The following is an 18375-nucleotide window of genomic DNA, read 5'->3' as shown; positions in this document are numbered from 1 at the left end:
TCTGTCACAAAAGCCTTTTTGACGGTAGATGTGGGATGTGGGAGGTGAGGGGTGTGGGGGGGGGGTAAGGGACCATTGAAATAGACAGTGGTGGAAGAAGTATTCAAATGAGACAGTCCTGCATTGAAAATGTTACTTAAGTAAAAGTATGTAAGTATCATCAGGAAAATGTACTTAAAGTATTGAAAGTGAAAGCACTCAATGCAGAAAAATCCTCACATTTTAGAATCTGGAAACGAAATAAAGCTTAAAAAACAAATTCTGTGTATGATGGGCTAATCATTTCAGCTGGACTTGTAGGCCGTTATATTGTTGGGTAGTTTAATTTATAATAGAACATTGTATTTTATAAACTACATGTGTTTTGTGTGCAAAAATCTAAAGTAACTAAAGCTGTCAGATGAATGTAGTGGAGTAAAAAGTATAAATTTTCTCTCTGAAATGTAGAAGTAGAAAGTGGCATGAAAAGAAAAGACTCAAGTAAAGCACAAGTACCTCAAATTTGTACTTGAGTAAATGTACTTTGTTACATTCCACCACTGGAAATAGAGTATAGAGTTTGATAGAATGACAACAGGCCCTTTGGTTAGGCTCTCTCTCACACACTTCTAGTTTGTTACTCGCCCACATTGTGCAAAGAAAGGTTGTGTCTTATCCAGTGTATAAGACTTGTTTAAGAAAAATATTGTTCTGAAAAAACATAATAGGGCATATACCGACATTCGTAGAAATAAGCCCTTTCCATGCACGCATATACAGAGGTGCCCCTCCTTTAGCCCGCTGGTGTCGAAAACACTCATGTAATGGAAAGAGTTACTTCGTCCAACAACATTGGTCCAACATTTAACGAGCTCTCTCCAAGCTAGGAAGCAGGGAGAAAACTCCACCCTGCTGCAGGCAGATGGAGAAAACAGAAAAGCTTAGTGGGTAAAAAATAGAAAAAGATGAATACATTGAGTGGCTGCTGATCTGATGTATAGTTAGAGGGGCTCGTTGTCTTTCTGGCAAAGCCTAAAAATGATGAAGTCAAATAAAGATGATTTGCAGCCGTTGTTCACTTGGACGGAAGGATGGTTTACAAATGCAACATACTGTAACATACGCACATTCCCCACAGTTTGAAAGCCCTTCAGTCTTTTGTTCATATCACCTAGCAATCTGTACACATTAGCATGCAGGACAGTCCCTTTACTATCACACGCCACAATCCAGAACAATTCCACACAGTACGTCACTCTGGCTGATAACAATACACATGTGATGTTGGCCTCAGTGGTGGGATGTAACTAAGTACATCTACTCAAGTACTGTACCTCAGTAAAAATTTGAGCTCAAACTCTATACTCTATTTCCAGTAGTGGGATGTAACTAAGTACATCTACTCAAGTACTGTACTAAAGTACAAATTTGAGCTCAAACTCTATACTCTATTTCCAGTGGTGGGACGTAACTAAGTACATTTACTCAAGTACAAATGTTGAGGTACTTGTACTTTACTTGAGTCTTTTCTTTTCATGCCACTTTCTACTTCTACTCCGCTACATTTCAGAGAGAAATATTGTACTTTTTACTCAACAACATTCATCTGACAGCTTTAGTTACTTTAGATTTTTGCACACAAAACACATGTAGTTTATAAAATACAATGTTCTATTATAAATTAAACTAGCCAACAATATGACGGCCTACAAGTCCAGCTGAAATGATTAGACCATTAAACACACAACAGTTTGGATCGTTTCCAGTTTCTAAAATGTGAGGATTTTTCTACATTGAGTTCTTTTACTTTTAATACTTTAAGTACATTTTCCTGATGATACTTACATACTTTTACTTAAGACACATTTTCAATGCAGGACTTTGACTTATAACAGAGTATTTTCTTCAGTGTGGTATTAGTACTTTTACTTAAGTAAAGGATCTGAATACTTCTTCCACCACCACACACATGCTTGTATCAAGTAGATTTAATGTGTTTAAGTCGCATGATTCTGGATTATTGTGAAATGGTTTTCCCTCATTTGACTCACAGATTTTCACACTAACTCTCTTCTTTTCTCTCTTTCAGCTCTTTCCTCTCTCTTTCTACCCCCACATCCTTCCCCTGGCCTCTCACTCTATTCTCTCAATGATGATGATGATGATGATGGTAACAACTGCAATGAGGCCAGCTGTGATCCTATGGTCCCACTCTCACATCAAATAAAAAGCCCAATTTTAGCCGGCCCTCTTTATCTGGCTCATGTCTTCACTTTAGAAACGACGTGACGTGATGAGCGAATTACAGGATCCCCATTTGTACTACAGGAAATCCAACCCGTCACTTTTTATGCCAAGCAGACTATTTATGTTGAGACTGCTTCTCTGTCTGCTGCTGTTTTCATTTGGTTCAAAATGAACACACCACATAAACCACTGCAAATAACCTTTGACGGAGTTCCTTCCCGTGATAAGAAAGGGCATGTGAGATATCTTACAGTGTGTGTGTCCACGTTGGTGTGTGTTTTTACATACTCCCCAGGAGGGAAATACTTGCTCTGTGATCACAAGCACATTAGTCAGAGGAGAATGTCTGCGACTCAGACCCCATCGCCCTGACTAATTATACAACAGCAGGAGAGAGCGAACCATGTCTGGCCAGTGTGGAATAACCAATTGGTTGCACTGCTACATCCTCTGCATTAGAAATGCTTAGGTTTATCACTAAATGCTTTAGATAGCAGCAGCGAGTTAAAACAAAACAAGCACAACATGATCCTAAAATGCAGTATGAGGCGTTCAAACTGTAACGTTACTGTGTCCATGTTAGGACACCGTTCGCAGCTATTGGCCATATACGGTATATATATATATATATATATACATTTTTCAAGAGAGACAGTACACAACATCAGTTACAGACTAGTCTTGCTTTGCCAGACCCTCCGCCAAAGCGCGTGTCTGGCTACTCCACACAGCATTCGGGGATGGGAGGAAAATGTGCTCTGGTTTAATGGTATTTCTTTGTAATAAGCAATCAGAATCGTCATGGGCAGTGCTACGCTCCACACAGAGCCGCTGCAAAGTCGTGCGAGAGAAAACTCAGATTGGACAGATAGTCTAGCTAGCTGTCTGGATTTACCCTGCAGAGATCTGAGGAGCAGTTAACCATAGTCCTCAGAAATGCACCAAATTTTTAATTCCAACACAAAGAAAGTGGAAGGAAACAGAAAATACACGCATCCGACGGAATTTCCTGTGGCACCGGAGCAATCCCGGATGTGGAACGTCAAGGATATAGACAAGTTACACACAGACAAACAGATTACAATAGTATATGCAAGATTTACCAAATAGTATATACAATATTTAAACGAAATTTCCAAGTAGACTTAAAACACAAAAATACTAAAAACAATATCAAGATTCAAAAGATATCCGGACACCTCTGGTCTGATGCCGGCAATCGCCCCCAAAGTACAAATAGAAGTCATTTATACACATTTAAGAACCTACGTGTGAATATTCATATATGCACCGACGCTCAGGTGGCGGTATACTGTAACTGTACATTCAAAGTGGAAATTAAGGAGCTTTTACTGCATCATTTGGAGTTGTTGAAGCATGTGATTTCATTGAGAAAAACAGAAGTACGGTCCCGGATGTGTTGACAGCATCAATGGTAATTTGGGCGACTTGTTAATACGGTTATTAACTCCAGTAAAAGCAGCAGTCAGTCAGTCAGTCAGTCTGTCTGACATTTATTTAATTTGTAAAGAAGAATATAACATGTATTTTCTGCATTTTCTGCTTTCACTCTGTTTAGCTGGAAATGGATATGATGTAGTCGCCGTCTGCGGTACCGTACAAACAGAACATATTTAAGTGAATCATTGGTAAAAAAAATAAATACAAAATTTAAATTCTGGGGAAAAGAATCAATTTTAAAAACCGTTGCAAAAAACCCACAATACATACATGAATAGATTTTTCCCTTACGCCTATTAGACATTAAACAAATATTGTAGACACCCAACATCGTAGATCAAAACTGAACATAAGTATTGGATAATAAGTGTTGGAGGTGGAAGGTGCTGCCAGATATTTTGAGGTTCTGCAGGCCAGATGGTGCAACTGCGCAACCTCTTGATATTTAAACTTTCACCTCTGAACCCTGTGGCAGTAGATCCCCCTTTACAGCGGAAATAGCATGTTTCCCGTCTAACTTACACGGACAAACATGCCATTTGCTACTCTGTGCTTGGGTGTGCGAGTGTGTGGGCATTCCAAAACAGTTGTGTGAGTGTGACATTAATGAAAAGCAATGATGAAACATTTTCTGAGAACATCCCCTCAGGCTTCCACTGCTGCGAACGCTAATAGCCCGACAAGAATAAAACTCTCTGAAGTGTATGTACATTTAAGAATTCCTGCCCGAGAGAATAAAGAGCTTCAGTAACTGTACATGATAGTCTAACAGTATTTTAAGTGTAGCTTGGTGCCATATTTGGTAAAGGTATAACTATTGATTTGGCAAGAAAGCATGTCTGTACTGTGTGGGAGATTACTGTGGCCTTGTTAGTGATCTACACAAGAGGCTATTACGTCTTCTGAGCAGGGCTAATTTGACTTGTGAAGATCAGAGAAGACCGAAACGACCAAAAACCGACTAAAAGAGTCAACAGAAACCTAGTCTATATCGACGACGTTCCACTTCCGGGATTGTTCAGGTGCCAGATGTCCCTCATTTCGGCCGGATGTCCCTCACCTTCCTCTTTCTTTGTGTTGGCATTTTAAACTCCGGTGGATTTCTGAGGACTATGGTTAACTGCTCCTCAGATCTCTGCAGGGTAAATCCAGACAGTCCAATCTGAGTTTTCTGTTGCATGACTAAAACAACTTTTGAACGTACACGTTCCACCAAAACAAGTTCCTTCCCGAGGCTATTTTGTAGAGGCACCATGGCTGGTGCTTAGCTCCGTCCAAGACGATTGTGATTGGTTTAAAGAAATGCCAATAAACCAGAGCACGTTTGTCTCCCTTCCCAGAATGCTGTGTGCCAGACCCTCCTCCGCAGCGCTGTGGAGGACTGTCTGGCAATGCGAGACTATCAGAGACCTGATAAAATAAAGCAACGCAACCATTGTCTCGTCAGTTACTTATGGATTGTGAGACAATGTATTTATTTTAATACAAAATAATAATCAATCAAATTATGCTAAATGCTAATGATGCCAATTAAGGCTCTGCAATTAATGGAATTTGATCGCGATTTCTTCTCCTAACGATTACAAAAACATCTTAATCAAGAAAAATGATTATTTTGCACATTATGTTTTGCAAATAAACTCTTATTTCGTCTTGTGTTGTGGATGACACGTGCACTTTCGCCCCTCCCAAAGGCTAGACTCAGTCAGCCAACATTTGAATATATTTTTTTTTTTATACATTATTTATTTCAAGGGGAATTCAAAAAGTTCAACTGGGAAAAGTATCAAGGGAAATTTCACAGCTCAAGGTGTTTTCCCTATTGATTTCACTGTTTTTTAATTCCATCAAATGCAACAGCTTTCCAATATGTGTTACATATTTGTAATTTTAAAATAAATAATTGTGATTATGATCCACAATGGAGCAGCCCTAGTGCCAATCCAAGGACTCCTAAGTTGAATTTGGATGTTTATTGTCAGTACATTAGTGGAGAAGCACACCAGGATATACAGTACATTTAAATACAGTTCATTTATTATTCAATAGCCCCAAAAGGTTTAGTCAAATGTAAGTACAGGAACTCCTTCTAATGAACACTTGTCCTGTAGCTCATTAAATATACATCAAAGATGACTGTGAATCAATGTGTGAGTGCAAGCTCGCTAGGATTGGGAAAACAAAAGCCAAGGTAATGGGAGTCTGGTTTGGAACTGGGGGAGGATAGTGATTGATATTGATATGGATGTTCTGTTCACCTTTAAACTAGACTTGCATTGCCGGACCAATCACAATAGTCTTGGGTGGTGCTAAGCCCCGGACACAATGACAATGCCGCTGCAAAATAGCCTTGGGAAGGAACTTGTTTTGTTTTGTACGTTCAAAAGTTGTTTTAGTCATGCAACAGAAAACTCAGATTGGACAGATAGTCTAGCTAGCTGTCTGGATTTACCCTGCAGAGATCTGAGGAGCAGTTAACCATAGTCCTCAGAAATCCACCGGAGGTTAGAATTACAACACAAAGAAAGCGGAAGGTAACGGACATTCGGCTGAAAATGAGGGACATCTGGTGGAATCTCCAGCGGCACCTGAACTATCCCGGAAGTGGAACTTCGTCAATATAGACTACTACTACTACAGGTAGCAGTAGTTGTATTACATGAATATGCTTCAAAGTTGAACACAAAGATAATTTCTAAAATGATATCTCCCATATTCAGGTGTACCTTGGTATTTAAAAGTGCTGTGCAACATAAACTGTAACCTGCCAGGAGTGTTACTTTGGAAAGTTACCCTATTTAAAATGTAATAGTAGTGTAACTATTTCAATTACTTTATATAAGTAATGTAACTTATTGCATTTAATTACTTTTACTCAAATGTTTAAACCTGGCAGCGTTAACCTTACAGCAGTACCCGACGCTGACTACTGACAAACTCCTTTTAAAATCACACAAATTAGGAATATAATAATTTAATTTTGAAGAACAGCCACCACAGAATCGCATCAAACTTAATGTCTGTGGTTGGAAAAGGCATATTCCGATGTAACCCCCAACGTAATCATAAACATTTTCATAAGTAACTGTAATTTAAACACACATTTTTTCCCCAGTAACTGTAACGGATTACAGTTACCTTTATTTTGTAATTAAATTAACTAGTAACTCCCCAAGCAGTAACATGTAGCCAGTATTGGTCAGAGGTCAGGGCTATATTTAGTACAAATACTACTGAAAACAAATGCATGGGCTAGACATAACCAACACCCACACATTCCATGTGCTATATATCAGCCTGACAGATCATCCATGCAGAGCATTATGTTTCACTCTGGATGAGGTTGTGTCTCAGGAAAAGCCATCAGTGGTCGTTAGCAGCACAGCGGTGTAGGGAAAATCTTGAGGGCCAAATGAGGAGAGAGTCTGATGAGCTGGCTGGAGCTATCTCGCCACAGGGGTGAGGAGAAGCATCGATGGTAACTCTCGTTAGCTACGGTCTGGGGAGACTACAGACACAGAGACACTTAATTTTGCCTGAAGCCTTGGTAGTTTCTGCAGATCCTCCTTTAAAAGTCAGCTCTCGTGCTAATCAGCGTGGTGGTAAATCATTCAGACACAAACCTTGTCTTGGTTTTAGAGCTGCATGAACATGATTCTTTACACTGGGTTCAACTGTCAAGAATCTTTGGAAAACTTTCAGCTGATGAAAACTTTGTGATTATTGGGATGTAGAATTTCCCAGTGTCCCAAATGACAGAAAGAGAACGAGGAAGAGCAGAGCATGAGAGTAAAAAAAAAAGCTCTTAATTGTCCCAATCTAAGAGGTATTTCTTTGGCCTCTGGTAGTGTTTTTGTAGTTTTTTGTAGCATTTAACTATAGTTAAACAGTATTGATGTTCCAAACCTGTTGAAAGTATTTCTTGACTGCCTTGGCCAGTTTGAAAAACAAATGTTTTTAATAGCTCACAAGAAAAAATGCGGAGTTTTTTTGTGATTGTTGCAGGCAAAAATCCTTGATTATGCGGCACGTTATCTTAAAAAACGCGATGGAATATGTGGGATATTTATGCAATTTTATGCGATAAAATTGCGGGAACTTGCAAAAACTGCGGTTTCATCATGGCTTCATTGCGGGGTTTGCAGCTTGTCAATGATGTTCACGTCGCGTAATTACGTCACTTCATAACGTTCCCATGGCAACAGGGGAAAATGGCTGCTCTTGTGTGAAGTAAACGCAACATTTTTCAACTTTCTGCTAAGATATATGTGACTTTTTTGCAACGAAAATGCGATTATGAAATCATGCAAGCCCCGCATATTTTGCGCGGAAATCTGCAATTTATGCGACGAAAGCGTGGCGTATTTGAAAAAATGCGGCCCCCGCATAAATATGCGGACTTTGGCTGATTATGCATTGAATTTTTTTCTGTAGGGACTGAAATTTCCCTCTAATTTTCTCCCCAATCTGGATTAGCCAGTTCCCTTGTATTTAAATTCATCAATCTGCCGACGCAGTCCCTCTGTTGGCCTGGACATTGTGTCACCAGCAACTTCTTCGCACCTGCCAGCAAGGACAGAAAAGATGACTCAACTGCAATGGACACTGACACCAGTGCCCTGTACCTGGCTCACAGTAACCTTTTCTTGTCTAAATTTAATTGTAAGGACAGCTAAACTTAACTGTCGTGACCGTTCTTCCAGTGACTGGCCAGCGGTCAGCGTAATTTTGTAGGATAGTATACGAATAGTTGTGCATATATTTTGGTAAGATATCATACAAACCTGTTCATGAGAATGCGTTGGGAATGCAATGGTGGGAACACATGGATAAACCAGAGGTACAGCTATCTGGGGCTGAAAGAATACTAAACCAACTGATGAAGGTGCACATTTGAGAAAACCGGACTTGGTCAGCATGTGTTCCTTGCTGTTAACTGGCAGTATAATGGCTAGTATAACACTGCTTTTTCAAGCAATGCAGAAAACAGTGTTATGACAAAGACCAGGAAAGGCGGGTGCATGAATAGAACTCTCTTTAAAAAGAAAGATAATAACAAGGGAGGAGAGGCCAATGTTCCCAATGGAGCCAAAATGAAAGTGTTTGAGTTCATGCTGAAAACTTAGTCCCTTTCTCCTTGTAAAGTTCATCTCCCGTGTCCATCCACCCCTTGGCTCAGGAGGGGTCTATTCAGTACGCTGAGTAACCCATGCAGAACGATGCACTGGGCCTATAACAAACCCGTAACAAGACAGCGGTGCCTGATAAAGAAAGTTCAACTCTTGGTCTTTGTCTCCATACTGTCTTTTCTCATCCTTTGCTTTTTCTTGATTCCTAGTGTCTACTTAACACTAGAACGGCCATGACGGTCATTTTGACCGTTTTGAAATTTATATGTGTAATAACTTTGCTGAATAAAAAAATACTATCCTGCTGCTGCCTGACTTTTCCTAAAAGAGTCTGTATTTTCATTTAAAATTGTTTTTATATACATTACACAAAAGGCAAAGAAAATACAGTCACTTTTACCTATTTCGGCCATACACGGTCATATTGACCGCTCGGATTTTCGCGGTATTGTTTTTAATTTTTCGCGCGGTTGAAGATGCATCTTGGTTGCTTAGTAACTACCATAGTCTCTGTCAGAGCAACGTAACTAGCGGTCTCAAGTAACAAGTGTACTAACGCAGGATACTACGGCGTGGATGGACTCTGTTCTGAATCAGAAGGCAAACACCGGGCGCTCGCTCTGTGAAAGGCGCGGAACACGTAGATGGCCGGTGGCTGTTTACATGTTCATATAACTTTATACAACCTCGAACTGGCTGGAATCGTTGCACACATCCTCTCCAAGGAGTGCACCAGCAGTAAAATTGCCCGGAGGAAGTTCATGCAGTAACCAGCAGAGGAGCTGAGAGCAGAGTTTATGGAGGAAAAAAGGGCAGCGGCGCACGGTCTGAGCAGCGCTGACACCGCAGCAGATGCCAAAACGGAGGCAGTGCCAGGTTAGGTTATAGCTAAATGTTCAAATAAGATACTTATAATTGTTATTTGGCTGTTATGAGTTAAGTTGAATGAATTTCCACACCATATTTTTCGGGATATGAATGTATAAAATAATTACGGTTTACTATGCCATGATATGAATAACACGTATTACTACTCAAATGTATAATTAAACTCGTAAAATGTACATTTCGGTGTTATTACGTTTTTCTAAAGATATCCTAACACAATACATAATACAATATCGCAATTAGGTATTTATCATGAGAGATTATAGAGTTTGGAATCTGGCGGTCAAAATGACCGCTCACGGCAGTTCTAGTAGTTATGGAATTCCGGCACTTCTAGTGTTAAGCGTGATTTATTTATTTCTGCGTTAAATCACAAACCCTAACCGTAGCCTGACGTGCACCTCTCGAAAAATTTAACTACACATTGCGGCGACGCACGTCGCTTGGCTGTGGCTGGGTAGCGTTGCATTTCACCCTTCTCATGTCCGGGTTCTCCTTCTCCAAAAACAACATGAAATCAAGGAGAGGGTTAACTTTTCCTGCTACAGATTTCCCACCATGGTCAGAAAGAGCATGGGAGACACTTTGTTTCTCCCACTATGACTCTAGAGCTGGTACTCGCTCCAAAGATAATCACCGTCACTCTCTCACTCGCTCTACCACACACTCCCTACACACCCCACACACGCCGGCCTTGCTATTCTCTTAAAGAGATCGACACACACACCAACGCACAAGTATGAACTTCCGGCCACTTAAGTAGGCTACGACGAAAGCTCTTCACGGAGCCTCCACAGAACCATAAATCACGCTTTAGGCTTATTGGGACCAGTTGCAGGCCTATGCAAGGCCATTTTACACCAAGCAAGCACAGTGAGGAAGGTGTGTACCAATGTTTGACTGTCAGCTGAAAACAGTGGCAGTCTGCTGTCTACTTGAGGTGACTGCAAAACAGCAGTTAAGCTAGAAATGTTGGGCTTACAAATTGAATCATGTCAAAATGGCAAGACGTTTAAATGTCTACATCATCCACAAGAAAAGTTTAACTGTCGTATAAGATAAAGTGACTTCTAAGGACCTCCTTCAGCGCAAAGACATCAACACTGGATAGAAGATCTTGTAAGAAGCGCTTGTGGAAAGTGATGAAGATTAATTATATCCTGGCTCTGCTACGGCATTTCAGTCAGATCAGCTGTGTAAAGATGGTTGCAGAAAAAGAAAGAGTGAGAGAGAATAGTCTGGCCAACAGCTGGAGGAAAGCTGTATCGTTGAGGAGAGAACAGACCACTCATTTACTCCCTCACATTATGGACGGCAGATAAGTCTCTCACCCAGGATTAGCCAAGATCTGCAAAGATCTTTACAATACTCACGCTATAGTACAAACATACGAGTACACCATCATTTTTCCAGGGTGAAATTAAGCTTTTAAGGATTTATGTATTAGAAAAGTATCTATCTGAGAAGTTACTAAGAAACCCCTGTCCCCCGGCAGCCAGGGTCCAAACAGGGACACTCCACAACAAAAGGTACTTGTTCTTTCTTTGTGTCCAATGCAGTCATTTCATGAAGGCCTTTATTTTTCTGTCTTGGCGATTATGCAATCAGTTGAGGAAAGTTTTGAGTCAAAGCAGCCTAATCCACTCAAAGCCTCGGACTAGACTGAGGGATTGATAGCATGGAAGCTTGTTGCCAACACAAAAAAAGAACAGACGTTTCACCTCTGCATCTTCTTGGAGAAACGCCACGGCCAATAACATGTATGTATTTCGATGAGATCCCATTCTCATGGAGCAAGTTGGCTTTTAGCATCAGGGGATGCTGCGAAGTGTCAGATGTGAGAAAGTTCTGGCCAGAAGATATCATGAGATGACATATCATGAGATGACATCTGCTGTTCCAAAGCCTGATGTTCACACTCAAATCAATTCACACAGACATGTACGAGTTGATCTCATTTTCATTAAATCATGACCCAAGTCATCTGGAACAGTATGGCTACCATAACAACATCTGCAGAATGGATTCATGCTATCCTCGCTTATCCTGCTGAAGGACCCGTGAGCAAGATGCTGACTTCAGATCAAGTGCGCTACTCTGCAGCTGACCCGGACCTCCTTCCATCAAAAACACTTTCCCTACCAGATCAATTAAAATGTCTCATTATTATTAGCATTTGAGTAGGGCTGCAACTAACAATTATTTTGACTGTTGATTAACCTGTTGATTATTTTCCTGATTAATCGATTAGTTGTTTGGTCTATAAAATGTCAGAAAATGGTAAAAGAAATATCAATCAGTGTCTTCCAAAGCCCAAGATGACGTCCTCAAATGTCTTGTTTTGTCAAAGATATTCAGTTTACTGTCACAGAGGAGAGAAGAAACTAGAAAATATTCACCTTTAATAAGCTGGAATCAGAGAATTCTTACTTTTTTCATAAAAAAAATGTCCCAAATCGATGAATCAGTTGTGAAAATAGTTGCCGATTAATTTAGTAGTTGACAACTAATCGATTGATCAATTAATCTTTGCGGCTCCACATTTGAGCACGATTCTACGGAGATCGGAAAAGATAAGAGGGCCATGGCAACAGTTTGAGTTCAGGAACTTCAAATGAATATTGGCTAAAGGGGCCAGGTGAAGTCAAATACGTATTGAACACTAATCATTCAGCCCTGGCAACAGTGATGTGTCAACAGTGCATTCATTTGGAATTCGTAATGGCTATATTTCACTGTTGTCTGTGGTAAATGACGGCTCACCTGGCTCTTGGACTACAGTGCTCCCGGGCCAATCTCAGTCATCCGTTGGACCAAAACATCATCAGCGGTGATGTCATCCTGTTGCATCAACTTCTATCTCCACCAAGGTTATGTAACACCCCCCCCCACCAACCCTGTCTGTATCTCAGCAGGCAACACAAATAAAGACTTAAATTTGCCTTGACTCATTTAGGCCCTGCTCTCTTGCTAGAGGAATGTAACAACAAGTAGTCTGTGCCCAAAAGGGCAGACATGGCCGACTCATCTCTTCTGCTGGATAAGTTAAGGCTCTGGGGACAGGAACACAGAACCTTTGACTAATGTGTATGGGATCAAAGAGGAAGCATTAACCTCCTGGAGAGAAAGTTCCAAACAACACAGACAGACACACACACACACACACACACACACACACACACACACACACACACACACACACACACACACACCTGGGCTGCCTCGTCTCGACAGGGAAATGCTTATTGGACCTTGGATAAACAGTAACTTACAATAAGCTCACATAGAGACATCAAGGAGACTTGACTTTTGTCTACAGTGCCTGAAAACTTCACTTCACAGAGCTCAAAACACTTTATGTACAGTTTTATGATAATACAGGTTTATTACAACGTGGGTCTTATTTTTTTTTATATATTGCATCATTTGCTGAGATCTGGGAACACTGCTACAATGAAGTTGACCCCAGGTGAACCAGGAAGTCAGTCTGCAAACTGTGTGTTTAATAAATGTACAGTTTGCATTTGTTGCATTTCATTCATAGTTTGGTTAACCTGGGGGGTCTGTATGATCATCTTGTGTTTCTTGCCCCTTCACTTGTCGCCACATTCCCAGATCCCAGCAATACACCTGGCAAGTAGAATGCTATTATTCCTGATAGGAATGATGGTTGAAACTACACAAATAGAGCCATGTTGTGAATTTGAAATACCTTTTAAGCCACTAAAAAAAAAAAAAAAAAAAAAATAGAGAGCCATATGTGCCTGCATTGTGCCACAACTTTCAAAAAGCATTTGTACAACTTCAAAAGATAACTTTTCAAGTTAGCGCAGTTAAAACCGTAAAAAAGGTTAACATATAATACACAATGTGGCCAAGGGGATAATAGACAACCTGATGTCAATAAGTAATTAAGTACGTTTCCACATAAAGAGTAAATTAAGTTTCCGATTCCTGGCAAATCTCCACCTCTACAGTACTGAGAATTCTATACTCACATGTTGTGAAAGACGTCAGCTGCTGAATTTGTGACAACCTTTTCTCTCCGGGGTTAGAAAGAGCAGAGGACAAACTGGACCCAGGCTCACGGCTGAACTCTTCAACAACTATCAAAGCTTGTGAAAAAAAAAGGCGTCGGCTGCCTCACGCTGGAGGGACATCGAAGAAATGCTGGACACACATTCACCCATATAACCCTTAGAAAGTGTCTTGTCTGTGCTGAGCCGCAGCATGCACAAAGCCACTCTGACATTCTCTGTCACTCCTCCTGGGAATGTGTGCACAAAACAGCTTCACAGTGTGCCTTTAACTCCTGCGACTCCTCAGAGGAGAGAGAGAGAGATTCTGGGGAGAGACTAGACCTTCCAGAGAGATGTAAAGTAGTATTAAATGCCAGTTTACGACTGCTTAATATTTAACACAGCCAGAGTTTTGACCAAGTGACGAAACAGTTCAGAACCAGAGGGGAAATAAGATGTAGAAATGCCAAAACACTGACTGTAGAAGTGCTATTTTTGTTGTGGTGTTCCAACAGCCAAATCCTCATCTTAATGTAGAGATTCGGTACAAAACACTGCTAAGTTTACTGCTACTGTATAGCCTCGAATATATATATATATATATATATATATATATATATATATATATATATATATACAGTGGTGCTCATAAGTTTATGAACCCATGCTAAAGTTGACTAAAAAGAGGAATAAAAAAATAATCTTTTGGAAATTGATCTTAAAGTACAATTCCGGTGCAAATCGAACCTAGGGGTTAATAACATATATGTACAGAGTCGAACGCTCTCTGGGATCTGTTTTCATGCTAATCCAATGTGTCTCTAGCTTGAAACAAGCTACCGCAAACCGGGGGTTAGCTGCTAATGCTAGCTTTCGGGGAACTGGGTAAATCACTATTTCTGCACCACTGACAAGGCTCAAAATAGCACCACACTTAAACGGTAGCATAATGAGGGTCCCTACATGTAAACCGAAGCATTGAGAACTTTGTAAGTGTACAGACAGTCTATTACAAAGATAGATTATAAAGACAGTAGTGTTAATGTTTACAAGCAGCCGCCATCTTGGATAACAGTCATGAGCAGTCGAATTACAAACGCTATGTTTGAGCTATGTTACTGGTATGTTACTGGTTACTGGTTGCACGGCGTTCGTCGTTGGTCATGACTGTTATCCAAGATGGCGGCCGCATGTAAACATTAACGCTACTGATATCTACATAAGAGTGACATGACACGTGTCATAAACATTATAAACAAGTCATGGTTAGGGTTAGAGTTAGGTTTAGGGTTCACGTGTTCATGACAGTGTCATGTCACGCTTATGTAGATACCTTCAAGTGTTACCGATGTTTCTTAATAGAACTGAAACACTCAAAACTATTGCTGAAAAATTCTCATCGTCACTGAAGAATTTGTAATTAAATATTCGAAAAATTATTGCAAACGTATCTCTCTATTTCTATTTCTCGGTCTTGTGAAATTGATATCGATAGATATTTATTGTCCCATGAGGGAGATTTGTTTTCACAGTCTGTTTCATGAACATGACAATATACACGGACAAATACATCAACAGATAACAAAAAGACAGTTATATAGACACATAGAAACAACCACGTTAACAACAACGACACCGGATCTATACAAAGTCAGCGATCTATACAAAATCTGTCTCCCTTAACTCTCCATAACGTTTCTATATCTGGCTCACTGTTTGTTTTTCTGTCATCTCTCTCCCGTCTCAACCCAATATTCCAGAAATGCTGTGGCTTGGCCAGCTGAGTCAATCACTGGAACTAAATGGTAAACAAAAAACAAGAGGGTCCGTAATTCCCCAAGCGACTATCAACATCCACTGACAAAAATAAGCTCCACTCATCACTGACAGAACTTGAGCTTTGAGATTCTCCAACAGCTTACTTAAAGGGTAACTTCTGTATTTTTTTAACCTGGGCCCTATCTTCCCATGCATTTGTGTCTAAGTGACTAATGTAAACAAAAATCTTTGAAATTGGTCCAGTATTGAGCGAGAACGCTGTATCCAGCAGCCATTAACCGGGCTGCAATGTAATCCTATAGGGAAAATGCACACCGTCAATTTCCATCCACTAAAAGTTCAGCTTTTGCCACTGACAGGCTCAAATTATTATTCTAATTTATTAATTTATTCTAAGTGTCTGACAACATTATGGAAAGGATCCCTACAGAAATAGACCTTTTTGTTAAAGAGTAAAATCCTTATTCTTGTAACATAAAAAAGCCCTGAAATTGCCATCGCCTAACTCACATGTCCAGTCCAATACTGGACCGATTTAATAAATCGCTGTTCCCATAAGTCACTTGGACACAAAAAACATGGGAAAATAGGGTCCAGGTAAAAAAAAAAATAAAAAAAAAAATAAGTTAACCTTTAAATTCTATTTAAGTAACAGACACTTATGTCAATAAATCTGTCATTTACAGCAAACGGCCATACTGTTAAATTTGAGCTCTCAATCTCTCAACTGCTCGAATAGGACTGGATGTTACTACTCAGCTGGTGGTTAAACAGCAGCGGCACATTCAATATCAAAATGGTGTACACCGTTTTGCTGCGGTTTCCTGGTTGAACGACATGTTTCCTCGGAACGGTGTGAAACTGCTTTGAGTTATGTTTTCTGAGAGACGTGTCTGTTAACTCGTGGTAATAAAAAGGCAGAGCGCTTGCGCACACAACAGGGTGTTCAACACCCCACCCCCCGTTTCAGTTTTAAAAAACGTGTTGCTACGTTTTGTCGGGGCTGAACGTGGCCCTGATAAATGAGCCAGGGACTGGGAGGCATGAATGAAGCAGCTGATGTCAATCAGCTAATGCGAGTGCACCTTCAGTGCTCTGCCTGAACTAACACTATGCTCCATCCCCTTTCGTTTGCATCTATGTGTTTAGTATTTTTCAATTTGATTTTTGGTCATGTCCTAAGATAGGTTGCTAGTGCGACGGTACCACTAAAAAACCCACACAGCTTCCTTTATCATTGCACTGACAGCACTACATTGGCACTGCGAGGGTGCCTGCGGGGTCATCAGGCAAAAGTTCAACATGGCTAAACGCCATCCAATATTGTCTGGCAAACACTGCGTTTGCAAATTCTACATTTCTGTAATATTCCCTTGTAAAGTGAATCACGTAACTTATTGTTTACTTTAAAATCGCAGAGTCAGAGAATCGTTACTGCTGTGATGTAGGATCCTTGTTTTTAGTATTAGAAACCATTTTGATGTATTTTTGCATCTGATCTGATTTGTTGGATATATTACTCAAACAGGACTTGATTCAGATCATATTTCATCTTCTTAGCGCCTGAAACAACTAAACACCACAGCCCCTTGTGTTTTTCATTACATAGTGCTATTTTCAATCTGACTGCAGCCTTACACCTCTTCCTAACTAGATTGTTTGAGTGTTTTCTCTGTGAATATGTCCTAATCTGCTCCGTGTGTCAGCCAACAGGCTAAGCCACGTGTCGCTTGTTTGAGAAAACGCTCGCCCTGGCTCTATTTTTGCAAAGATTTGCTCGCTTTCGCCACCTCACCTGGTCAAATCCGACACTGAAACTACTCTCCAACTATATAGAAACAAGGCTGACAAAAGGTCATTTAGCTTGGCAAATGTTAGCTGCTTGTTAGCAGAACAACAGTAAAGTGCCAACCTAACTGAGTTTCAGAGGAACACAGCAGTGAAAGGCAATGTTGACAGGCTTTCTCAAGAATCGTAGTCGACTGAAAAAGAGCAGTGTTGGCTAAAAGGCTATGGATTGTAACAATAAGAGAAAAACATTACGTTATATCTACCTTTACTCCTTAAATTAAGCTACTGTGACCATCTCTGTGACTGTAGCTGACTTAAAAAGAGCAGTGTTGGCTACATAACGGAAACAATTTAATTCCATCCTTGCGCTGCGCAATCACTCATAGTATATCTGGACAATTTTTTGCATTTCATCTGCCACAGTCCAATATCACAATATTTTTGACCAAATACATCAATGTCAATATTGCGGTGATATTGTCGGGTTAACCATTGGTGCTTTCACAGAATTGTTAACACAATTAGAATTTTGATAAATAATCACCAATAATGTGGATACAATGACTAATGGGGGAAAAGGCAAATAATAGAATAGCTAGAACGGTCTGGTAGGTTCAGATAAATGACATCACTTTACTTTTAATGTAGCCTTTAAAACCGAGAGAAGACAACACTTTGTCATGTCACAATATCCAAAATCTAAGACGATATCTAGCCTCATACATCAATGCCGATATAATATTGATATATTGCCCAGCCCTACTCCAGTCCAGAGACCGTGGCAGAATGCTCTAGATTGGTGATTTCAATTCTCTATAAGATAAGAAAAAATGTGAAGATCCAAGTGAAAGGGTAACATTTGATGCTGAGGTCTTGCCCGCCAAGCAGCAACAAGTGTATCCTAAGTTTGATGACTTTGTTTGACAACTCTCACTGGAGACGTATTTTTGTGTCGTATGCAAGGTGCAGTCGCGACAAAAATCCCCGTGCTGAAACTCACCCACAGCAGCTGTGGCTGTTTTTACGGAATAAAGACAATGAGAGTCGACATCAATCTTTGGAAACCAACAACCACACAGACA

At 40.2% G+C, this 18375-nt stretch overlaps 1 protein-coding gene across 14 annotated transcripts in view; it reads right to left on the bottom strand.

Annotated features, from left to right (window-relative positions):
- Window positions 1–18375, bottom strand: part of tns1b (tensin 1b) — a 237720-nt gene that overhangs the window by 32746 nt on the left and 186599 nt on the right. The window lies entirely within an intron of this gene.

The sequence above is a fragment of the Sander lucioperca genome, chromosome 8 (genome assembly GCF_008315115.2).
Source record: "Sander lucioperca isolate FBNREF2018 chromosome 8, SLUC_FBN_1.2, whole genome shotgun sequence".
Lineage (NCBI taxonomy): Eukaryota > Metazoa > Chordata > Actinopteri > Perciformes > Percidae > Sander > Sander lucioperca.
The sequence above is the reverse complement of the archived record's forward strand: the minus strand, read 5'-3'. Positions and strand labels throughout refer to the sequence as shown.